The sequence below is a fragment of the Ailuropoda melanoleuca genome, chromosome 8 (assembly GCF_002007445.2).
Source record: "Ailuropoda melanoleuca isolate Jingjing chromosome 8, ASM200744v2, whole genome shotgun sequence".
Classification (NCBI taxonomy): Eukaryota; Metazoa; Chordata; class Mammalia; order Carnivora; family Ursidae; genus Ailuropoda; species Ailuropoda melanoleuca.
Genome location: NC_048225.1, coordinates 78,798,302 through 78,823,300, shown reverse-complemented (window position 1 = coordinate 78,823,300; position 24,999 = coordinate 78,798,302). Strand labels below are relative to the sequence as shown.

The following is a 24,999-nucleotide window of genomic DNA, read 5'->3' as shown; positions in this document are numbered from 1 at the left end:
CAAATGTAATTTTGCCCTGGGGGGCAAAATCTCCCTCGGTGGAGAAACACTCTTCATACGGAGATTTCTCACAAAAAGATGACTTCAATCCAGGCGTCACTGAAACAACATTTTAAGAAGCCAGTTCATTTCAATCCAAAAAACAAAAGAGCCCCCCCAAATGGAACAGTGCTATAGCTTTTCTGTTGAATTTCTTTTTATACAGTTTCTAAATGCTTGAAAAGCATATATCTGTGTTTTATTTTATTATTTTGTTGGAATCTTTCAGGGTATTTTGGTGGTACAAGATTAGATTCCAAGGTAGGGAGTAGAATTTATAAGATGGTGCTTACAGAAAATGAGAGTTTGACTCTGGTTTAATTTGTCATGGCTGTCCAGGACTCAATTAATTTTCAAATCAAGGATCACTTGTAAATTAGACCTTTTGGCTCTGTTGCTTCACCTGATGGACAATAATAAATGGTATTGATTGTTTAAGATCTCCAAATACCTCACGATCTCCACGGTCTCGTATGTCCTAAAGTTTCTCAGGAAAAAAATGAAATCAAGGAGGGGGGCTATGTTAGGCACCAAAGATAGGGGGAAGGGAAGACTTTGTCCCAAACTTCTGCCTTGGTTCAGGATTCTGATCATCTGAACAGGGAAAGTCAGTATCAATTCCCAGGCCCCTAGGAGAATGTGGATATCAAAGTCATATGCCTAAAAGAGTATTCCATGGTGTCAGGGATAGCAAGGCGTTAACTTGATCCCCTCCTCCCAAAGAAAACTTTGGAGCAAAGGGAAATGGAGCAAAAGAAGAAAAGAGATAGCCATCCATGTAAGAAACCTACTGTGTTCTCAACATGGGGCAGAGAAGGACACCCGCCATTAAACCCCTTTACCCAGTTCACCCTCCCAAACAAGCACTTCCAGTACCCAGGAAGGAGGGATGCCATTTTTACTTCTAGCATTTCAAAGAAATCACAAGATCGATTTTTCTTTCCTATTGTCCCAGCCATGCCATTGGGGCCACTTGGCCTAGTTTTGTGCTCTGAAAATGCAGTCACCATAGTAGATTTCTGCAGTGTTCTGTTAGCTGTGAAGGTTGTCAGGGATCAGGAAAGAGTCAATATGCAGGTGTGACTGGCCACAGTTGCCCTGATGGGGCGTCTCTGGTTCAGTCTCTGGGAATCTGATGAGGTCCTTTCCTGTAGGGGTGTGCATAACCACAGAACTCACAGCAAGGATAGAAATTTGAGGGCTCACATTTTGGTGCCAAAGGAGATGCCCTGCTCTGGTTCATGTTGATTTTCACCACAGGGTCTTCTTCCAGATCAAGAGCCACGGAAGCAGACCATAAAGTGCCTTTCCCATTAGGGTCTGGCTGCAACCCATTATCAGATTTCTAGAACCACTTACTTCTCTTCCAAGACCAAGCCACTTTGAAAAGTCAAACCCTCCAGTTGGATGGAGAAAAGAGCTTATTTTCTTTCCTGAGGTAGGAGGGGATCGGGAAGGCATTGGAAAAGCCCCAGTGAGGCATGTCCTCCTCTCACCTGTGAGCTTCTGGAGGGAAGAGCCTGGGTTTCCCAGCCCATTCTCAGCAGTTAGCTCAGTGCTCCACACAGACCCAGTGTAGAATTGATACAAACTGAACTGAATCAGTCCTATTTATGTCTGTGAAAGAGACTCAGTTAACTGCTTTAATTATGTTGAAATTTAGGATAGATCCCTAAAATAGCCTACTTGGAGACTCTCTGAAGAACAGAGGAGAGAATGCTGGACTTTAGGTCAAAGGCTTATGTGACATTTCTGCCATTTACTGGTAATGTGCCTGAGGGGAAGTCCTCCTGCCTTTCTGAAGCTTAGTGTCCTTGTCTTTAAAATGGGAGTAAGAATAGCTGTCCTTCCTACTTCACAGACTACTGCAAGAGGCAAAATTCAACTGGCAGAAAATGCTTTGAAATGGGTGCCATCACTATGGGGGACGGTGCTAATTTGGTGAAAGTTAAAGTATGTTGACAATCATCCTCCAATCTCAAATACCTTCCCAGCAGTGTTATGACCTAAAAGGTCACTAACCTGGTTCCCTAAAGCAACTTATTGCCTTAAAAATGCCCTGGGCAAAGTCAGAGCATCAGCTGGCTATCAGAGATTAGCTGAGAGCTACCTGAGAGCAGGCAGGGGTCAGTGTGGGGGAGGAGGCAGAGGAGAAGCCAGAGAACAAAGAACAGAGGACACAGGAGTGGAACAAAGCAGCCATGCGAGGCTAGCCTCGTGGGCAACTCTTCTAGAAGAGAGAGGCCAAGAGGACCAGGCCGCGTTGAAAGCCCGCCCAGGCTGCTCCAGAGCTGCAGGTTAAGGACAGTGTGGTTCCAGGCCCTACCCCCGCCCTTCCCTGGGACATAGAATGAGGACCAGAGGAACCCTAGGGCCCTCAGCAGCCACCACAGAGATGCTTAGTAGCACTCTTTCAGGGTAAAGACCCAGATTTATCAAAACTCCCACCAGGACACCACACCTGTGGTTGAGGCCTGCTGGCTTCAGGCATGAGCTCCTGGAGGCCATGCTTTTAATAGCATGGATGATGATTTCTAGGGAGGGGGCCTCTGTCTGGTTTCTAAGGAGCTGTGGACTTCAGTTTTATTGAGTGGGGTGTCTGGGGCTGGAATTGATCTGCTCAAGGGACAGGGAGGCTGAGCACGGCCATCAGCACACCCTACAATCCCCCTATGAGGGCCCACACACTTAGTCCCACTTCTCCATAAATGTGAAACAAATGTTTAAAGAATGTTCATTTGAAAAGACAATTATTCTGGGTGCCCACACATCGCAACCCAGCCTGTCCTCAAATTCTCACAGAAGCCTCACATAGGAAAAAGTGTCTGTTTCTGCCCCTCAGAATGGACCCCAAACCCCCCACCAACAGAAGCTTGGTCTCCCAGAGAAGACCCCCATCCCCACCCCAGGCCAGCTAGGAGCTGGGCATTTGCCTCTCCTCCAAATCCCTTCTAATGGCCTGAGATTGGAGGAACAGCTTGTCACACCCAGCCCTGATTCTGCCTGCTACTCTAAGGGGCAAAGGACTCAACAGCCACCTTCAGAGCCACTCACCTGTCCCAGGTCCTGACCTAGAAAAAGAAGAGGAACAGAAACGACCACACTCACAGTTAGTGTTTGGCTCCTGGGGACACAGAAAAATTGGTAGTTCACTGGGCCAGTAGTTATTACTCTGGTGGCAACATAGGGACAGTGACAGATGTGCTGGGGCCCTGGAGCCTCTCTGCCGTAATTTTCCCCATCAAGGCATGACACTCACCCTGAAAGCAAGGGAACACCTCCTCTCTCAGAGCACCCAGGGCCAAAGAGCCCTGCCAGGTGGAGAGGAAACCGTGTCTTTCAATGGGGCTTCTGGCCTGAGTCACCCAGGCGTTCTTGCCCTAGAGCATTCCCTCATTCATTCACCCCCTTGTCTATACAGTCATTCATTCACGTACTCAACAAAGAGTCACTGAACACGCCCTAGCAGTCTGCACTGTGCAGGGAACTGGTGGAAAGCCAGGGCGGCTGGAGCACAGATGGGTGGCTGATGGGTACCACAAATGCAGCTGGGAAGGAGGGCAGGACCTAATCAGACAGGGCTCTGCAAGCCATGTGAGAATTTGGATCTATTGTAGGAGTGGCGGGAAGCCACTGGAGGACCCAAGCAGGAGAGCAAGATGACCATATCCACATTGAAGAGTTGGCTGTGGCTGTCATGTCAATGGTGAGGGGATGCAAAAGATCTGGGGGGAAATGCAGGAGTGGGGCAGATGAGAAAGAGAATAACTTGGCCTCGGTGATTTTAGTAAAATCGGAAAGATAGATATATTCAAGAAATGTCTGGGAGTAAATGGACAGAAATTGAACATGTGGATTTGGAACAATACCCAGAATGGTGTATAGGATTCTGGGTGGCACTACTGGTTGGGCGGGGGCCACCCAGGAAGGGAAAAGTCACTGAGAGCCAAAGGCAGGAGCTCCATTTCGAGCATCAGCTAGAGACACTCTGAGATATCCAGCCAAGAGGGGCTTGCATGGGCAAGACTGAAGTCTTCATGGCCGGGTGACCTATGCAATGACATAGGGCCCCATGCTTACAAGAGCCCCACATTTTGGTTTAATGCTGTGTTGCCACCACCTTGAAATTTTTGAGCAAGAGACCCCACATTTTTATTTTGCATGAAGTTCAGAAAATTCTGTAGCTGATCCTGAACATATAATATCAATAAAGATACTGATAGAAGCTACAGGCAAGGATTCATTCATTCAATCCACAAACATGTATTGAGCACTCGATAAAACACGATAAATTAGTATACAATACAGTATGTGAGACGGTGATAAGCCTCTGAAGATAAATAAGGAAAGGGGGCTGTATTAGTCTGCTGGGGCTGCTCTAACAAAATACCACAAACTGGGGGGCTGAAACAACGGAAATTCATTTTGTCACAGTTCTGGAAGCTAGAAGTTCAAGGTCAAGGCGCTGGAAAATTCTGTTCCTGCTGAGGTCTCTCTTCCTGACTAGCAGACTGTCACTCCCTCACAAGGCCTTTTCTCTGTGTGAACAGGGCAGGAGAAGGGAGAGGAAAAGAGCTCCCTGGTATCTCTTATAAGAACAGTAATCCTGTTGGACCAGGGTCCTATCCTTAGGATCCCATTTAACCTTTAATTACCTCCTAAAGGCCCTATCTCCAAATACGGTCGCTCAGTGGGTTAGGCCTTCGACACGTGAATTGGGGGGAGAGGGACACAATTCAGGCCATGACAGGAGGTACGGAATGTTGGGGCGAGAGCAGAAGCTAACAGCTCTCTACTTGTGTTTTCTCAGCCCACCTCTGAGGTCACCCGTGCCTTCCATGACTCTTCCCATTCATGCCAACAACATTTCACCTCAAGCTCCAATGCTGTTCTGCAAAGATGTTAAGGAATGAAAACCCCCCAGAAGCAATTCTTAAATAATTAAGGAAAAGTGGTGATGGACATCCCCCAGCTTCCTTCCTCCTGAGCATGACAGCTCCGAGGTGCATGGTCCACACCACTTCTCAGGGAGCCTCCTGGTGTCGTCAGAGGTGGCCGCTCACTGACCAGGGCTTTCCACCCTCCCCTGTCTCAGCTCCCTGCTACCTCACTGTGCTTCCTGTGAGCACCTCCTGAAAAAATGACTTGCACTCACTGTCTCATGGTCTGCTTTTGAGACAACCCATTAAAAATAAATAAATCAGGCCAAGGAAAGACTCAGGGGGAAAGTCACATTGGAATAATGACCCATGAAGAAGGTAGGCAGCAAGCCTCGGGGATATCTGACCCTACAGCGTTCCAGGCAGAAAGAAGAGCTAGTGAAGAGCCGACCTCGAGCTGGAGCTCGCTCAAGTCCCAGGTGCACCAGCGGAGGCCGGTTTGGACGGACCCGGATCCAGGGAGAGTGGCGGGCAATGAGATCTGCTCCGTGATGGGAGGCCAATGGAAAGAGAATGAGAGCCACATATGTAATTTTGAACTTTCTCATAGTTCACATTAAAGCAAGTAAAATGGATTTAATAATAATATTTTATTTAACCCAATATTTCCAAAACACTGCTTTTCAACATGTAATCAATATAAAAGAAATTTAAAAGATATTAGATTCTTTTTTTATATTTATCTTCAAATTCCAGCATGAACTTTACATTACATACCTTTCCAGGGTACCCACAAAATCCAAACTATTTTTCTAAGAATGCTAAGATAATGTTTACCTTTTTCATCGCATGGCCATTTGCATGGATGGCAGTAAACCTGCAGGGGCCTGATCACAAGCAAGACAAATGGTAATAAACCTTGCACCCATAACTGTATTTTCTACTCACATTAAGAAAAAAAACCAGCCAATTTCACTTAAGAAGATCCTTGTTGAAAAAGTAAAAATTATTAATTCTATTACATCTTGACCCTGAGTGCATGTCTTTTTAGTTCTGTGTGAACATGTGGAAAAAACGTTCAACCTGCTTCTGCAGAACTCTCAAGTACAGTCATTGTCTCCAGAAAAAGAACTCGGGCCATTGTCTGAGTCATCAGCTGAGCTAGTTGTCTTTTTCATAAAACACCATTTTTCCTTGAAAGAACAACAGACAAACTATGGATTTTTTGACATGGGCATTTGGCAGAAATTTTCTCAAAAACAAGCCAAGGGAGCCTGTCATTTAGAGAAAAACAATGGACTTATTTGTTGCTAGTGATAAAATTTGAGCTCTCAAAAGAAAGTCAGAATTTTAAAAAACTTGATCTATTATGCTAAGCCTGACAGCTTCCCAAAACTTAAGAACTTTCCTGATGTTAAAAGATGTGATTTTTTTAAATTTTATAATAAAATATGTCAAATGAAGATCTAAGTTCACTGAACCTTTTTTCTATTCATTTGCCTTTTATTTTTCTGTATTCTAGTAGGAAGCACTTGTCCGTATGTGCATTTCAAATATCTTGTTGCACTCTGTTGTTTTTCCACACCCTTGATGGTGTCTGATAGAGAGAGTTTCTGGCTTCAATATAATCAAATTTATCAATCTTGCCCTTGATGATTAGTGTTTGTTTGGTCTTGTTATCAGATGGAAACATGAATGCATTCTCTGTGTTATTTGTGATTTTATCTTTTGCATTTAGGTTTTTAGCCTAACCTGGAATTTTTTATTAGGTAGAATTACATGAAATTGCTTATATTTGACTATTTTTGACCTACAAAATGAAGGTTCTCTATGGTTCAACACAATATATGGCATGAGGTAGGAATATATTTTTATTATTTTACAGGAATAATAACTTTTCCCAGTACTATGTATTTAAAAGTTTATCCTTGCCCACTGATCTGTCCATGCTACCTTTCCAATGTAAGTCTTTTTGTCAATTCCAGCCCCAATACTACATCATCTCAATTAAACTAACTCTTGATATCTGTAGGGCAAGACCTCTCACCTTGTTCTTTTTCTTCAAGAGAGTCTGGCTCTTCTTGACTCTTTGAACTTCCAAATAAATTTCAGAATCAACTTGTCAAGTTCCACCCCAAAAAATTTTTTTGGGAATTTTTATTTTAGTTGCATTGATTCTATACATTAATTTGGAAGAATGGGCCTCTTTACAATGTTGAGTCCTCCAGTCAATGAACACAGAATATCTCTTAACTTTTTGTATCTTCTTTAGTGTCTCTCAATAAAGGATTGTGATTTTCTCCTAAGAGGCTTTACACATATTTTATTAGATTTACTGCCAAGAAGTTTTTGGGACTGTGATTTTATTTCACCCTACCTCCAAGCTGATAAGCTAGCCTGTTCTTGTTTTGTGAATGCTAGTAGAAGGCGTGAGACTCCTGCAGAGATGAAAACTCTTATTTTCCTCAGCAGGAAGTATGTGCATTTATTTTCCTTGATCCAAGTCCCGTGGAGGAGCCCAGATGGCGTTCATCCACACACAGAGTAGGTTTGCTTTACAGCTAAGGATCACTGAGCTTGGGAAACCCATTATTTAATTCCAAGTACTAAACAGGCTTCCTCCTTGTCCCAGAGGAAGACATTACGTCCTGCCTCAAGATTTCTTGATGCAAAAACAACCTTAAGATAAGACCCACGTAAACAGTTGTCAGAACATTGCTTGCTTGGCATACCCAGCAAGACATATAGCAGAATGAAAGACTCGTGTAGGAGTATCTCCCAATAGCACTTCACTTAACCTTGCAAAAATTGCATTTTCTGTTTGCTGCTGCTATTTTTAAAAATAATAATAATTGAATTTTGTTTATTAATGCTCTTCCTAGAAATTTTACTACACTCATTAATTCCAGTAATTTATCCATGGATTCTATAGAATTTTCCACATACACAATCATACCATTTTTGAAAAATGAAATGTTGTTTCTTTTGATCCAAAACTTATCTCTCTTATTCCTTTTCTTTTTCCTGCTTTATTTCACTGGCCAAAATGTTTCACTGGTTTAACTAAAGCAATGTTGAAAGAAATAATAATGGCACTCTTATCTCATGCTTTATCTCAAAAAGAAAGCTTATAATATTTCACTATTATAAACAATACTTTCTCTAGTCCACTCCCTCTTTTTTGCAAATATTCTTTATTAAATTAAATAATTCCTTTCTGTTCCTAGGTTGCTAAATGTTTATAATAATTAAATAAATTTTTTCTGCAATTATTGCATAATTTCACTTATTTATCTAGTAATGTATGGACATTTAATTTTCTGATCTTAAAACCTTGCATTGTGGAAATAAACTCAACTTTGCCACGATATGTTATCAATTTTATACTCTTAAATTTGATTAGCCTTTCTTTTTACTTATCTTGGCATTTTAGGTATAAACTTCTCTTCAAGTACTACTGTACCTTCATTTCATACATTTTGATTTGCAGTATTTTCTATTATCAGTCAGTTAAAAACATTCGCTAATTTCTATAAGCATTTCTTCTTTGAATCAAGGATTATTTAACAGTGTGTTTTTAATATTTAACATACATTTCTAATTGTGATTTGTCATTGATTTGTAGCTCAATTGGATTGTTCTGTAAAGACCCAATCTACATTATTCAGCCTTTCAAAATTTGTTTGGGTTTGCTTTCTGGCTCAGGATATAGTCATTTTTTGGTATATTCTGTATATTTTGAAAAAATGCATATGCTAGTCAGGTCAATAATACATGCCCATTAAATCAGGTTTTTTCATCATGTTCAAATATTCCATATTTCTACTGATGTCTTTATCTGCTTGTTCAATCAATTACTAAGAGAAGGATATTAAAATGATCCAATAATTATGGATTTGTCTGTTTCTCCTTGGAGTTATCAATTTTGGCTTGACTATTTAGAAGTCCTCTTGTTAAGCTACATATAATTGTAAATTTTTATATCTTTTTGGTGAACTGTATTTTTTTAATGAAGTGAACCTCTTTCTCACGAGTAAGGATCTTGGTTGAAAATCTATATATCTTCTGTTCTTTAAATAACTGCACCAGCTTCCATTTGGTTAGATTTTGCTCAACATATCCCATTTTACTTTTTTCTTTTCACCCTTTCTAGATCCTTATACTTTTGATGTTTCTTTTATAAATAACATACAGTTGGATTTTCTTTTTTTTTTTTTTAAGATTATTTATTTATTTCAGAAAGTGGAGGCTCAGAGGGAGAGAGAGAGTCTCAAGCAGACTCCTTGTTGAGCACAGAGCCCATCACAGGGCTCCATCTCATGACCCTGAGATCACCACCTGAGCCGAAACCAAGAGTCAGATGCTAATCAACTGCACCACCCAGGTGCTCCTGTAGTTGGATTTTCTATTTCCTCCAACCAGACCATCTTTTTTCTCTTAACTCTACAGCACATATTGCTTTTTTAAGTTATTATTAATAGACTTTATTTTTAAGAAGTTTTAAATTTACAGAAAAGTTGCAAAGATAATGCAAAGAGTTCCATATTTCCCACACTCAATTGTCCCTATTATTAGCATCTTACATTGATATGTTACATATGTTATACTTAAGGAACAAATATTGGTATATTATTATTAACTAAAGCCATATTTACTTTGTTTTTAGCTAACATCTTTTCTCTGCTCCAGGATTCTATCCAGGATACCACTTTACAGAGGGTCCTCAATTCTCCTTTGGCTTCTCTTGGTTGTGATGGTTTCTCAGACTTCCCTTGTTTTTGATGACCTTGACAGTCTTGAGAAGTACTGGTCTACCATATTGTAGAATGTTCCTCAATTGAGATTTCTCAGATGTGTTTTCATGATTAGACTGGGGTAGTTTGTTTAAGGGAGGAATACACAGAAGTTAAGAGCCACTTTTACTACATCAGATCAAAGGTACATATTATCAACATGACTTATTACTGTTGATTTTGACCTTGATCCCTTGACTAATAACTTGATAATGCTTATCATTTTTTTCCACCACAAAGTTATTCTTTTGCCCCCATCTGTACCATATCTTTTGGAAGGAAGTCAGTATGTGCTGGCCACACTTAAAGAATGGGTTATGTGTCACCTCCTTGAGAGTGCCTACATAAATCGGTTGAAATTTTTTTTTCTGCATGAGAGAATTGTCTCTTCTCTCCCATTTATTTATTTATTTATTTACACCATCATTTATTTATATCAGTCCAGACTCATGGATATTTGCTTTATAGCTTGGGTTATAAACCAACACTACTTTATTTTGTTGCTCAAATTGCCCCAGCTTTGGCCATTAGAAGCCCTTTTCGTGGGCTCCTGTGCTCCTTCGATTTGCCTACATCAGTAAGAGGTGTTTATTTGTTTGTGACTTGTTTTTTGAGCACTTCCTTACTTTCTGACACTATAAGATGCTCTAGACTCATCTTGCATATTTCCTGCCCCAAACCTGGAATCAGCCATTTCTCCAAGTTCTTTTCAAGGGCTAATGGAATTACAAGATCTGGGCACTACATGTGCTCATTACTACTGTGTCATTGCTTTTGGGCTCTCTCAGCTGGCAAAGCAACAGAATTTATGTGTGTATATTAACTCCTGTTAATTGTACGTAACCATTTGTATCTATATTAAGTTAGATATGAGTCCTTACTGATGTCTCCAATTCTAATCCATTACCATATGGATGACTCCAGCATCTCCCCAACAGTGAGAAACTAAGCTGTCACCATCTGCCATCATTTACGTAATTTTTCAGTTCCAATATACACGCATAACAGTATCAGAATTGCTAGCCTGGGGACACGTGGGTGGCTCGGTCAGTTAAGCATCTGCCTTCGGCTCAGGTCATGATCCCAGGGTCCTGGGATTGAGTCCCACATAGGGCTCCTTGCTCTGCGGGGAGCCTGCTTCTGCCTCTCCCCACTGCTCGCGTTCTCTCTCTTTCTCTCTCTCTCAAATAAATAGAGGTTTTTCTTTTTAAATCTTAAAAAAAAAAAAAAGGAATTGCTAGCCTGTACCTCCATAGGAAGCAACTTTATCAACTAGAGTATAGCGTGTTGCTCAGCTGCCCTTGCATCTGGTCTCACAAATGCTATTCATTTCCAAAGCTACTTGGTTCAGCACCTTTTCCCCCTTCCTCTTTAGTGAGGTCTTTTAAAATTCATTTGTGATACACTTAGATTCTATTGCCATAGTTTGGATTCTTCCCTGGGATCCCTCAGACTCCTAAATGATATTTTTTAATTTGCATGCATTGAGGTTCAGTCTTTATGTTTTGAAGTTTATGTATTTCTATTGCATGGATGTACCAGTTTGTTTATCCGTTCACTTATTGAAGGACTTCTTGGTTACTTCCAGTTTGGGGTAATTATGAATAAAGCTCTTACGAACATTTGTGTGCAGGCTTCTTTGCGCATATAAGTTTTCAGCTCAACTAGGTGAATACATAAGAATGTGATTGCTGTGTATGGTAAGACTGTTTAGCTTTGTAAGAAATCACCAAACTGTCTTCCAAAATGGCTGTCCCATTTTGCACTCCCACCAGCAATGAATGAGTTTCTGTTCTTCAGAATCTTAGCCAATATTTGATAATGGCAATTTTTTTTGGATTTTGGCCATTCTCATGGGTGTGTAGTGGTATCTCATTGTTTTTAATTTGCAATTTCCTCGAGACAAATACTGTTAAGTATCTTTTCATATGCTTATTTGCCATCTCTCGATCTTCTTTGGTGAGGTATCTGTTTAGATCTTTCGCCCATTTTTTTTATTGGTTTGTACATTTTCGACTGTTGAGTTTTACATGTTCTTTGTACATTTTTACTTGTTCTTTTTATATTTAATGAAATGACTGATATATTTCTGCATATATTCCTTCACTTTCTTTAGTGCTTTCTACTTTTGTTCTTTCTCTTTCTCTCATTTCTCTTTCTCTTTTTTTTTTTTTTTTTTGACTTAGTTTTCTTCATCCTCTCATTTTTTCCTTCCACTAGTTTGGAAACTGTACATGATATTTTATTCTTTCAGTAACTTGCACAGAAATTACAACATGCATACTAATTTATCAAAGTCTAAGTTTAAACAATACCTTTACTGTTTGTCTAGACAGTATAAGGACTTCATAACACTTTAATGCCGTTTACCAACCTCCAGACTTACTATTTTAATTAAGTAGTTTATTTTTATGTTATGTTAGAAAACACACAGACATGTTAGTGAGCTTGTTTTATGCAGTAAATGAGTATTTGAGTTTACTCCTGTATTTACCACTTTTTCACTCTTCATTCTTCCTTGATTGTAAGCCTTTCACCTGGGAAGCCTGTCCTTTTGCTTGCAATTCATCCTTTAAATTTTCCTTTATAGAGGGTCCTCTTGCAGTAAATTTTCTTGGTTTTGGTTTTCTGAAAATGTGTTTATTTTGTTCTTATTCTTGAAATATCCTTTCCTTTGGGACACAATTCTAGATTAACAGTTATTTTTTTCCTAGCACATTGAAGATTTGATTTTAGGTTTCTATTGTTGTTGCTGTTTAATCAGCTATCTCACTATTACTCTTTTACAGGTAATCTGTCTTTTTCCCCACTCTGGTTGCCTCTAAGATTTTTCTTTGTTGTTGATGGCCTAAAGTTTCACTACAATGTGCCAGGTGTGCATTTTTTTTTTTTATTCTCCTTGTGATTTGCAGGGATTTTTGAATCTGTGGATTTTAGTCTCTAACAGTTATAAAGAATTTTCATCTATTATCTCTCTGAACATTTTCCCTATCCCACTCTCACCTCTCCTTCTAAATTCCAATGAAATTTTTGCTAGATCTTCTATTCACCATGGCTCTTGGTATCTTTCTCATATTTTCATTTCACGTGTGTGTTTCTATGCTACATTTTGGACAATTTATTTGACCTATCTTCAAGTCCATTCATTTTCTCTTCACCTCTATCTAATTTGATGTTAAACTCACCTACTGGTTTTTTAAATTTTATTATAATTGTCATTCCAATAAATTATACTTGGTTTTGCTCAAATCTATGTTAAATTCATTTTAAAAGGAGACTTTTATACTGAGGTGCCTCTAATGCCATGGTGGACTATGCTAGCAAACTAAAATCTAAGCCTGTCAATGCCTCAAGGTTACAAAATCAGAATGCCAAGGACAACCAATCACAAACAGCCAACTGGGCTTTAAACTATAGCCAATCAGTAATTCCCTTACTTTTCTTCTGCACGTTTTCTATGTAAGTCCTGCCTTGGCTTCTCCCAGCAGAACACTTCTAACCACTTTTGTATTGGTGCTGTTAGATTTGAATTGATTTTTCGCTCAAAAATCTCTTACAGTTTTTAACGTACCTCATTTTATCTTTTAACACCTATTTAGACCCTCATTGTAGATGCAAAATTAAATGTCCCCGACAGACATTTTGCTTGTCTTTCATTTCTTTAAACATAGTAATCATGTTTACTTGGAATTATGAGGCTGATAATGGTAATACCAGAAACCTACGCAAATCAATTTCTTCTGTCTATATATTTAGTAATTGTTCATTGTTAGCTGCTCCTTTTCCTTTTCCTTTTCCTTTTCCTTAAAAAAATTCTTTAAAGCCTTGGCTGGAAGTAGATTCCTCAGAGAGGATCTGTGCTTGCTTTTTCCAGATGGTTGGGGCATTGCCATTCTGGGACTGCTTTAAAATCTGACTTGAANAAATCAATTTCTTCTGTCTATATATTTAGTAATTGTTCATTGTTAGCTGCTCCTTTTCCTTTTCCTTTTCCTTAAAAAAATTCTTTAAAGCCTTGGCTGGAAGTAGATTCCTCAGAAAGGATCTGTGCTTGCTTTTTCCAGATGGTTGGGGCATTGCCATTCTGGGACTGCTTTAAAATCTGACTTGAAGTTTTTTGGACCACCCAGCTCACTAGAATTTGACTTACATGTCCACACATAGGTCAGCTTAAGATTTTAATTATCAGGGAGTGATTTGGACTATTTTTAAAGATCCTGTTTTCTCTGGTGCTTAAGCAACTTGCTTTGACATTTCCTGTGTGTGCAAGAGGCACAGTTGGGTTTAGCTCTGGCTCACATTGACACTTAGCATGCACTGAACTTTTCTTTTTCTTTCTTTCTTTCTTTCCTTTCTCTCTCTCCTCTCTCTGTTACACACACACACAGGCATTTGTCCTATAAAACTATAAAAATTGAAGCCCAAGTTCATCAGGTTCAGCAATAACCCTCAGAGTAAAATGTTTGCTTACTTCTCTTGGGTCCTCCTTTCCCTTAGATGTTGGGCTGATAAATCTTTACTGCTATATTTTACCAGTTCTCCGGTGTTTTTAAGAAGATCTTTAAAATATACATTAACTAGCATTTTTCATTTTTATTAGCAGGAAGATTGTTCCAGGTGCCTTGCCATTATATTACCAGAAACAAAGCCATGCATTTTCTGAACATGTAAGTTTGCAGCAAGAAGATCATTCAGATTGAATTCCTACTAAACAGGACAATGCAGAGATCTGTGGCTTGACAATTTTTCAAAGGAAACTTAGAGAAATAGGATGGTAATTGCCTTTATATACACATTTATACCAAACTAGAAGTTTCGGGCTGGTAGGGATTAGAAGTTCAACCTCTGTCAGTGAGGCCCAGCAAAATGAGTTCTTCTCTAAGGAGATAGATTTTATTAATTCTACAAATATTTATAGCACAACCACTCTACATCCTGGGGATACAGCAGTGAAAAAAGCCAACAAGTCCCTGTCCTCACTGAATATAAATTCGAATGGAGATTCCTGCCTGTGCCTGTCTCCATACTATGTTCTAACCAGCCGAGTTGTGTAGCACAGTTGGAATACAGCTATCAGTTAGTGTCATATTTCCTGGGGCCAACTCAGCAGGTGAAAAAATAATAATAAAGTGAAAAGTGGGTTTTTTTCTCCTTTAATAGCCAGTGCCCCACAGATGATCCATTATTTTTCTTTTCTCTGTTTTAAGTCTCTTAAAATCTCTGCTGTTTTCGTAGCGGGCATAAATGGGAGGGAAAAGAATACTGTGTGTCCGTTTGCATGACAAACCCTGTCTGTTGCACTTGAGTTTCTTCCTTTGAGGAAAATCAAATTGTCTTCCTTCCTTTATAGTCCAAGTCAAATCACTGTGAAGGGTCTTATCCTTAAGCTTGGGGAGAGGGTGGGAAGTTGGATATGTTCTTTAGAGAGTTGGAAATGCCCAAATAAATGTAGTTTGTTTCAGGATTAGGTCTTGGCACTGATTTCAAGTCCTGACAACCTACTTCTATCAGAATATACATAGCAGAGACCAAATACCAAGACTTGGTCTGCTAGCTCAGGGCAGGGGTGCCCACCTTCTCGCTTGCTGCATGATCTCAGGTTCACACTTACAGACCCCATAGACAAAAGGTGAGAAGCTTCTTCCATGCAAAGTCTTGCCCTCAAAGTCCCCCTGATACAACACCGAAGAATAAAGCAGCTCACAAAACTTCATGTGCCCTATGAATAGCATTATATAGAACACTTGGCGTGTGCAAAAAGAGCAAAAAGCAGCATTTTATAACACGTTTACCTCAAAATCCTTTGAAATGATCCCAGGATGGGAAAATGTAACTGTTTCTCTCTTTCTTGAATCTTCTCGAAGTGAATTAATATACTAAAGATTTTGAGATGTCAAGTATTGAAGTAAAGAAAACCGTGTAATATTATCAGAACGTTTTCCAAATTTGCAAAATCATTTGATGATGGGGACTTTTTCTGTTCACATGACCTTTACTGTCCATGGAAACACACTTTGGGAAAGCGTCATGAAGGAATCATAAAGTCATTATTTTTGTGTAAAGTGAGGATTTATGGGTACCTTCTTCCTCCTTTTCACACACTTTGCAATTTAAATGTTCGATCGGGTTCACTTGTTTATTTATTTGGTGTCAAGTTTCTTAGTTGTATGCTGGGTGATTGGGGCAGAAAGGGAATATTCAAGGCTGTTGGTTTTTTTCACGGAGGCTTCAGGAGAATCTGAATCGGGTTTAAATGCATCCATCCAAGAAAAACATCCAAAATCCTCTCGGAACTGATTCTGTGAACATGTAGTTGTTGCTTCTGCTGGACAGAGAGACAACTGCTCATCCCACTGACGACACGGACCCTGGAGGCTGGCCCCTCTGCTAGAACCAATACCACCATGGACTCCGGAAATTGGATCTGATTCCACTGGGGCCATTAGCCCCCCCAAGATAGTGTTTATATAGCCCCTAACTCTTTTGGATTCCTAACTTCAAGTCAAAGTCCTCTCTGGGTAAACCTGATCCATGAGTCGTTAATCATATGACTAGGGTTTGCTGTAAGGAAAGCTGAAATGGTACCTTGTTTGTTTGTTTTCTTTTTTTTTTTTAATTTTTATTTATTTATTTGACAGAGAGAGAGACAGGCAGCGAGAGAGGGAACACAAGCAGGGGGAGTGGGAGAGGAAGAAGCAGGCTCACAGCAGAGAAGCCTGATGCGGGGCTCAATCCCGTAATGCCGGGATCACGCCCTGAGCCGAAGGCAGACACTTAATGACTGTGCCACCCAGGTGCCCCTGTTTGTTTTTTTTCTGTGACATATATTTTTCTTCTATTTCCTTACTTTTTTTTTATTATGTTATGTTAATCACCATACAGTACATCATTAGTTTTTTATCTAGTGTTCCATGATCCGCTGTTTTTATGGAAAGAAGACTCAACTCTTTGCCCAGATGAAGAATGTCTCAAAGATACATGGGGATGGGGGGGACTTGAGTAGGTAGCCAAAAACCATGACAAATGCCCTCTTCCCCCAAGTATTTTTTATTCTCCCTAACATTTTGGGGGCGGGGAGAATGAATATATTCAATTATACTTTGTTCTCCTACACACATTCCATCTCCACTATCAAGCACAATTTTTAATACAAATATAAAAAGTTTCAGAAGCTAATCCACAAATACCTGAGACTCTCCAGCAACTTAGAATAGGATGTTATTTAATGAGCTAAGCTCAAACAAACCTACGGAGCTGCTACTATTGGCAATGACTTGGGTTTGAAAGTTTCGACCAAACCCTCCTGTTTTGTTTTGGTTTTGCATGTCCACTTCACCACCCCCTACCCCAAGGAGCCCTTCAGGGCTTCACTGTACACACATGCATTTTTAAAGGAAATTCTACTTATTTCCCATGACACTGGAATAAAAATGTACCCTCATCCTGCCCTCTCCCTTATCGCCACACATAGCTGGTTGGGTCAGTGTTGTAAAGTTGGAGAACACCCTCCCCAAGAAGTTCTTGGGATTCTGTAAGAATGTTCAGGGAACTTCTTAGCCTTGAGGAAATATTCATGGACCCTAAAATAGCTGTCCAGTGATAGCCCTGGTATGCCTGGAGCCCAACAGAACAACCAAACCATGACTGAACCTGGTGGTAGAATGGGCCTGGAATTTGGAGAAGCAAAGGTTACAAGGAGGTGGGATGTGGAGCCTGACATCACTCAATCAAAACCCTCTTAGATGGGGGCGCCTGGGTGACTTAGTTAAGCATCTGCCTTTGGCTCAGGTCATGATCCCAGGGTCCTAGGATTAAGCCCCACATCCAGCTCCCTGCTCAGCGGCAAGTCTGCTTCTCTCTCTTCCTCTCCTTCTGTGATCTCTCTCACTCTCGCTCTCTCTCAAGTAAATAGATAAAATCTTAAAAAAAAAAAAAAAGCCCTCCTTGATGAGCCATCCATTCTGGGAAAGGGGGGTGTGGAGCAAAGAGAGATTGTGTTGCTGAGGTCCAAGCCCTGCTGCGTAAAACACCTTTGAAAGAGCTGGTCAGAAGAGAAAGACATTTCCCAACTGACCCAGAGGGAGTAGAGTTCCAGAAGCCAATAAGCCATCTGGATATATATGCAGGCTCCCTGGTTGGCATATATCTGTGACCAGCCAAGCACACGGATGTCACAGCTGCTAACAGAGACTCTGATTACGACTGAGAAACTGCTGACCCTTACATACACTGTACCTAGGGTAACCCCAGGAGACCAAGGGAACATTTGAGATGCCCAAACAAAACCTGTGAGGGTGGGCCCAGAAATATTTAGGGAAAGAAACTCCTGGAAGCAAGAGGACGTCCTGCCTGTTAAGGATGGATGGGCTCTGAGCAGTGATATTTGGGTGTTACCGTAAATCGCATCTGATTTCATAGCCACAGGTCTAGCTCTGCCGCAAGAACATCTCGACCTTCCAGGCAGAAGGGTTGAGGCTCCTCCTTTACACTTGAATACACGTCTTTGAGTATTCAGCAGTTCGCAAGTATCATTTTCCTCCCGCACCCCAGTTCATAATCCCTTTATGGGGAGGGAGCATTGTTATAAACTCCAAACATAAGCTTCAGGTGGAACCTCGCCCTCACCCTCTCCTTACATCAGTGGCCCAACTACTCTATCTGGAAGTTGTCCTACAGGTCGAGAGTTCACAACCCACAGAGCCCTGGAAAGGCTGAGGTCACACTCAGGTCAGATGAAGGCCAATATTAAGGCAGAGCAATCGCACACTTCTTGGGAGACCCCATTTCCCCATGTATGACTGATTTGGATAGAAGACCCCATAAAAATAAGTTTCTTTAGCCTTTTTACCTTGTACTGTAGCTGTTGGGACACATGAACCATCCCTCTACTGCAAGCTTCTGGAGAGTGCAATCCATATCTGCTCCTTGTTTTTATTGCCACAACTCTTAGGATAGTGGTAAATATTTGAATGAATGAATGAAAAATATTTGAAGCAGCAACGCTGAACCACCAGAGGTTCCAGTGAGAAACGGACACCACCCATTCATACTACACGAAGGCTTTTACTTTTCTAGGTGAAAAGTTCTTGGCTCCTGCTAAGAAATTACTTGAAGGACAAGATAATTCAACACACTTTCCCTGGTCAGTTTCAGCAGTTCATCCCGCTTAAGGTTTCACATTAAAAAAACATACAAATAACTAATCTAAAGAATGCAATAATAGGATTGGCCAGGGCCCATGAATCCCTAGAAATGTTCTCACGAAGTCATTGTAAAAACCCAATGTTGTGTGTCTAAGTGGTCTCCTGGGTGAAAACACAGTTCTCTCCCAGGAGATGTGACTTGGAGCATGAATGAATTTTTAGCTTGGGTTAGAGAGGTGAGCGGTAAGAAATAACTAGTTTCAGCTGACCAATTCCTGGGCCCCGAGTACACGGCAGTCTGGCTTCTGGATACCACTACTCCAATAAAACCACCCTAAGGTTGCTGACAACTTCCTCGTACGTAAAGCCAACAGCCTCCCTCTTGTCCTTACTTCACATAACCTTTGTGCAGCTGTTGGTACCTACCGGGCACCTGCTCTCTCAAATCTCTTCTTTGTAGCTTCTGGATTCTCCCGGGATTTTCATTACTATTCTAGTTGCTCCTTGTTAGTCTTCTTGCAGGATCCTCCTGCCCATCTCTGTTAGTGTCCTCTAGTGGTTATCCTTGGCCCCCATCCAACTTCAACTAATCCTCTGACAATGACTCCAAAGCTTCATTTCCCACCCTACTGACCCAGTCCTTCTCCAGGGCATTAAGCCCTAGTGCCCTTAGGTATCTATTGTATAGAACTAGATAACTTCTCCTATGTGTCTAGAATGAGAGTAGCTATCAACCATCTTGGGGGAGAATTGACAAAAGAATCACCTGGATCATTTCCTGTAGGGCTTCATGCTGTCCCATACAGCCAACTGCCTAGGAGATATCCCCATTCAGCTGTTTCACAGGTACCTCAAAGGCCACACTTCAACAATAAACCTATTGCTCCCTCATAATTCCTCTTCTCCTGTTTTTCCTATCTTGATAAAGACCATCATTATTTCATTAATTCCTGATTTTTGTATTTTTAGACATAACCTATTGATATTCTACTTGAAGAGTGTTCTGTGCCTGTTTCCAACATACGCTTTCCATCCCTCCATCCTATTTGTAATTTAGAATTTTAGTACCATGAATATACCATGTTTATATTATTATAACTATGTAAACACATTTCATAACTGAGCCATGTAATATATTATAATGACTTTTCCTTTATGGCACAACTTTCTGTTTTCCCAGGTTAATAGTTGTTTTTCATTTGTTAGTTTATTTGCTTGGATTTCTATGGACATACCCTTAATTTTTTCTGTGTCTATAATCCAGCTTCAGAGTCTCCGCCAAATATATAAACATCCTTACTATATTAGACTTCCTACAAATTCTGCTTCCTTGAAGGAAGTGCCTATAGATGGACATGTGGTCTTCATTATTGATATCTCACTGGGCTCCCCATGGAAGCCCAGATGTCAGTACCACTTTTTATTTATTTATTTATTTATTTATTTATTTATTTTTAAGTAAGCTCCACACCCAGTGTGGAGCCCAACACAGGGCTTAAGCTCATGACCCTGAGATCAAGACCTGAGCTGAGATCAAGAGTCAGACGCTTGGGGTGCCTGGGTAGCTCAGTCAGTTAAGTGTCTACCTTAGACTAGGGTCGTGATCTCAGGGTCGTGGGATTGAGCCCCTAATTGGGCTCCCTGCTCAGTGGGGAGCCTGTTTCTCCCTCTCCCTCTGCCCCTTGCCCCCCTCCCCTGCTCACGTGTGCTCTCTCTCTCTCTAGTTCTCCCTCTCTTTATCTTAAATAAATAAATAAATATTTTTAAAAAGTCAGACGCTTAACCAACTGAGCCACCAGGTGCCCCAATGTCAGTACCCTTGAATCATTTTTCTTCACTTGGTCACATTTTCAGAGAAGGCTCTTTCCATCTCTCTCCTGAAAGATAAAGGTAAAGTTGTCAAAAAGAAAAGATATAGTTGTCAAAATGTTGAGAGCCTGATAGGAGATCCAAGACCAGAGTTCGCATATCTCAGTATGTAAACTTTCATTAACTCACCATAGTTTTAACATGATATCTCCATACTCAACTATATGGTATCAATCTTACCTCTCAAGAGAATAATCCTCTTGTTTTCTATAAGAGCGGAGGTGGGAGATCATCTTATATAGATGGAGAAATGATTTGAGGGTCCAACTCTTTCTTTAAAATGATCTGAAATGATTCTTCTGGTTTTAGATCGTCCTTTACCTCTACTTTCAGAGTGTCCACTAACTCCGATTCTTAAGATTTGGAGGGTGCAGGGCGCGGGAATCTATGATTTAAATCATCTTCCTATTTGTTTTTTCTCAGTGCTTACTTAAGATTAGAATTCCACTTTCTCCAATCTGCTCAATCAATTGCCCTCTTCCATATATTGCCTAGCTTCTAAAATTGTGTTACTGTTGTGTTTCTCCTGTTCTGTTTGTTCTTATAGCTTATTTATTTATAAAATCCCATTATCATCACTTTGACAGAGTTTTGGCAGGGAGAGATACAATGCATTACCTTCTCTAAATAAAAGCCCCTTGTCCTTTTAATTACATCACTTGCTGCATTTCCAAACACACTCACTTATGGTTCTTCAAATGTACCATTCTCTCTTTCTCTCAGTCACTCTCTTCTCTCTCTCTCTCTGTCTGTCTCACACACACACACACACACACACACACATTTATGTGACTCTCACCCCTAGAATGGCTCTCTCACTCTCCTTGCCCCACATCTATCTGAAGAACTTCTGCTCATCCATCCTTCACCATCAGCTCTCACCTCCACCAGGACATGTCCCAGACCCCCTCCTGTAATTCTATAGCTCCCTGGACATCTCCTTTCCACAGCTACTTATCTTCCCTGATAACAACCGCTCATTCACTTTTCTGTCTTATCCACTGGACTGCAAAGCACACTCACAAATCTGTTGCAAGAACTTCTTCCTCCAGGGATGCCTCTGCCGGAAGGAGAGACTACACGAGAAGTTCCCCTAAGGCAGTGTTCCAAACCAAGAGAAGGCTTCATTTGTTTTTTAATGGTTTAAACCATTAAAAATTATTATTATTATTATTATTATTATAAAACTCTCTCTCCTAAAATAGTTCTCAAAGTTAGACCAGAAATTAACTGTCCTAGAAATTATGTTTAGTGCTTTGTAGTCAAAGCACTTTAGCAGTCATCAATTAATTATGATAATTTACCATCATTAGCCAGCTAATTAAATTTGAAACTGAAGCTCCAGAGGAGAAAGACCAATTTAGAAATATCACTCCAGGCAGATGTCCATAGGCCCAGCTCCTCATTTCTTGACCTGCCATAAAAAATAGTGGGCTCTGGACTGGAACTGGGCCAGGCAACCATTTCATAGCTCGCTCCTACTCATTATGCAGTCCCAGCCCAGGGCTTCTCCTCTCCGGAGCTTAGACAACACACACCCTGGGAGTATCCTCCCAAATGACATACTCATCGGAATCACAACATTCTCATTTTCAGTCAGTAACAAGAGGCTGTCTCTAACACACACACAAAACGCAGAACTTCTCTGGCTCTCACTCTTGCAACAAAAGGGGGGATAAAATGGCTAGAGCTGTAAACCATGCAAGTCTTACAGTGTTTGGAGGCTGCTTAAAAAGTGGTCTTGTTGGGGGTGCGGAGAGGATGATAGAAAATGGAATGGAGGAAGGCCCTTTACAAACCTCTGCTTGAGGAACTAGCATTCTCATAATACAGTACAGTCAGGCTCTCAGATTTATTTCTCTTCCATACATCAGAGTCATGACCTTTCACTCGAAATCTGTGGAGCTCTCCACTTCTCAGTGCAAAGAAAAGTGGAGGGGAAAATTACCTGGTGTGTGTTGTGCCCCACTTATGCATTGAAATCCCTGGAAACACTCTCCTGGAACGTTTTCTCCAAAAACAGTCCGATGAGCCCCTTCTGTTTGTCGTGAGATGTTGCTCTCATATTTTATTCACAAACTCCCTCACCCCAAAACTGTAACCAGCCTGGCTTTTCTCATGTTCCCTTAGAAGAAAGGGAAGGTACAAATATCTCGGGATGCAGAGATTTTCCTAGAAACACCAACATTCTCATTGCGGATTCTTATGACTGAGCCCAATTATGATTACATATCATGTAATATTAATAAAGATAACAGTAATGACAGTAACGGCAATTTTCAGGTGTTTTCACAGCTTAAGTTAGAGCTTTTGAATACCTAATGAAGTAGTTATTTTATTATCTCCATTTTTACAAGGAATAAGTTTCTTGTAGAGAAAGTGACTTGCCCAAAGTAACAAAGCTAGTTGATGACATAGCTGAGATTCCAGTCCTGGTCCTCTGATGCCAGTTTGGACTGAGCTATTCTTAGTCTCTCTCTATTCATTGGGGTGCTCTTGACTGCAAATAAAAGAAAGTCGAGCTAAAAACCCAAAGGAAGAGCAGTCCTGGGTTTGGTTGGTTCAGTGGCTCAGTGACATCATCAGGGACCCAGGTTCTTTTCATTTCTCATCTCTATTACCCTCATTGTGTCACATGTCACCCTTACAGTTTCAAAATGCTGCCACAGTTCTAGGCATCACCTGTGTAGACAAAGTCCAGAGACAGAAAAGGGTCTATGTTTGTAAGACATCCCTTTTAAAAAGCAGAAGCAACTACCCCTCACATCTCATTGGCCACGATTTCATCACATACACTTATCTCAACTTGTCAATCACTGGACAGGTGATACACACTATCTCGATTAGCTTAGACCAATCAAGATACAATGCCCTACGTCTGGGAAAGAGGCCACTCCCTGCTGAAGAACATGGACTCTTAGAGGACGATAAATAAAATTTGTCAGCAAAGAAGAAAAGGGAAATGTTCTGGGATCAGGAATGAGCAATGGCTGTCACCCCCACCAATATGGCAGATTATTTCCTAAAACATCTTGCTATGAAATAACAAGGCATCTGGTAATTTTATAACCATAATTGATATGTAAGGTGAATGAAATATGAGAAAAAGGGGGCGCCTGGGTGGCACAGTGGTTAAACGTCTGCCTTTGGCTCAGGGCGTGATCCTGGCGTTGTAGGATCGAGCCCCATATCAGGCTCCTCTGCTATGAGCCTGCTTCTTCCTCTCCCACTCCCCCTGCTTGTGTTCCCTCTCTCGCTGGCTGTCTCTATCTCTGTCAAATAAATAAATAAAATCTTAAAAAAAAAAAAAGAAATATGAGAAAAAGGTCAGAGTGCAGTATGGTTAAATACCTATAGTGTTAGATACAAACACTGTAAAGGGAATTCCACTGATTAAAGGTGAAGAGACCTGAGTTCTAATCTGACACTAACTAGCTGGGTGGTCTTAACTTGCCTGCCTCTATCTACCTCACAGAATTTTTCACAGATTTTTTTTCTGAATATAAATGGTTCACTAAATCATTACTGTCATTAAACTGAAGTCCTTTTCCAATGAATAAATGCCGGAAGGAAGTTTTCTGGTTTTGAAGACACACTGTGTGGTCATCATACTGGGTCCTTCCCACCCTTTCCACCTCNTGTCATTAAACTGAAGTCCTTTTCCAATGAATAAATGCCAGAAGGAAGTTTTCTTTTTTTTTTTTTAAATTGTCATTACATCTGCAAAGTTTTTATTTTTTTTATTTTTTTTTAATTTTATTTTATTATATTGTGTTAATCACCATACAGTACATCCCCAGNCCGTCCCCAGTTCTCAGACAAACCTTGAGCTGCGTTATGGATCCTCCACCCCTGGTGTCTGGCCCTAAACCCAGGACCGGGACGTCTGTCAGTCAGCACCTGAGCCACTTTTCTGAATTCACCCTAAGGTACACATTTAAGCCCACCACTTGTCTTTGCATTTAGGGAAGCTGGGTGACGCAGGAAGCAGGGTCAGTGATCATAGTGACTGTATTTTCTCCAAATGAAGTCAGGGAGATTCAGAGGGAACTAGGAGAGGGCTAAGAGTCTTCTGGCTCTTTTTGTTCCTTTGCATTATGAAGGGTGCTCCATCAAGCACTTTCACCTCTCACGAGAGTCCTGGGTATCTCTCTTTGTTCTTCTCTCTCTCTGTTCACATCTTTCCGACTGAGATTTCTTTCCGCCCCTCTTACTCACTGAGTCGCTAAGTCGAACTTCATTGCTAGATCCACTCCACTGACGTGTAGTAAAGAA

The 24,999-nt window shown here is 40.7% G+C and overlaps 1 long non-coding RNA gene across 1 annotated transcript in view; it reads right to left on the bottom strand.

The window, feature by feature from the left end:
- LOC117803413 overlaps window positions 1-24,999 on the bottom strand; it is a 39,020-nt gene continuing 14,021 nt past the window's right edge. The window contains exons 2-3 of the long non-coding RNA XR_004627258.1: window positions 5,371-5,460; window positions 1-99 (exon numbers count right to left, since the gene is read on the bottom strand). This is a non-coding gene — a long non-coding RNA (uncharacterized LOC117803413). The remainder of the gene's footprint in view (window positions 100-5,370; window positions 5,461-24,999) is intronic.